The 714-nt window shown below is 42.7% G+C and overlaps 2 pseudogenes; both read left to right on the top strand.

Moving 5' to 3' along the window:
* The first annotated feature begins 99 nt into the window (after window positions 1-99).
* LOC117102346 lies at window positions 100-218 on the top strand (annotated as a pseudogene).
* Window positions 219-386: 168 nt separating this feature from the next.
* LOC117102347 lies at window positions 387-505 on the top strand (annotated as a pseudogene).
* Window positions 506-714: the final 209 nt, after the last annotated feature.

The following is a 714-nucleotide window of genomic DNA, read 5'->3' as shown; positions in this document are numbered from 1 at the left end:
GTACTAACTAGGCCCGACGTTGCTTAACTTCGGTGATCGGACGAGAACCGATGTTTTCAAAGTAGAATGGCCGTAGACAAGGGTGCACAAACAGTGCTTGTCTACGGCCATACTACCTTGAAAACACCGGTTCTCGTCCGATCACCGAAGTTAAGCAACGTCGGGCCCGGTTAGTACTTCGATGAAAGACCGCCTGGGAAAGCAGGGTGCTGTAGACTTATTTCATTTATATTTCTTTAAAAATTCATTTTACCAATAGATGCTTAATTCATTTATTTTTATAAAATAAATGCAAAATAAACAAAAACGAAGTTAAGCAACGTCGGGCCTGATTATTACTTCGATGGGAGACTGCTTGGGAATGCCGGGTGCGGTGGTGCTCAATTGCCTACGGCCATACTTTTTTGAAAACACCGGTTCTCGTCCGATCACCGAAGTTAAGCAACGTCGGGCCCGGTTAGGACTTAGATGGAAGACCGCCTGGGAATACCGGGTGCTGTAGACTTATTTCATTTATATTTTTCTAAAAATTCATTTTACCAATTTAGTAGCGAATCGACAGCTCTTATAATATTTCTAAGTAACACGTCACAACTTGAAATATCATTCAATGAACTCGATGATCGAAGTGTTGCACTGTTGGTGCGTCTTTGTTTACGGCCATACTACCTTGAAAACACCGGTTCTCGTCCGATCACCGAAGTTAAGCAACGT

This window comes from Anneissia japonica, unplaced genomic scaffold (genome assembly GCF_011630105.1).
Source record: "Anneissia japonica isolate Jap-2015-1 unplaced genomic scaffold, ASM1163010v1 scaffold11105_len714_cov127, whole genome shotgun sequence".
In the NCBI taxonomy this organism is placed as follows: Eukaryota; Metazoa; Echinodermata; class Crinoidea; order Comatulida; family Comatulidae; genus Anneissia; species Anneissia japonica.
Note: the sequence above shows the minus strand (reverse complement) of the source record. Positions and strands in the feature narration are given on the sequence as shown.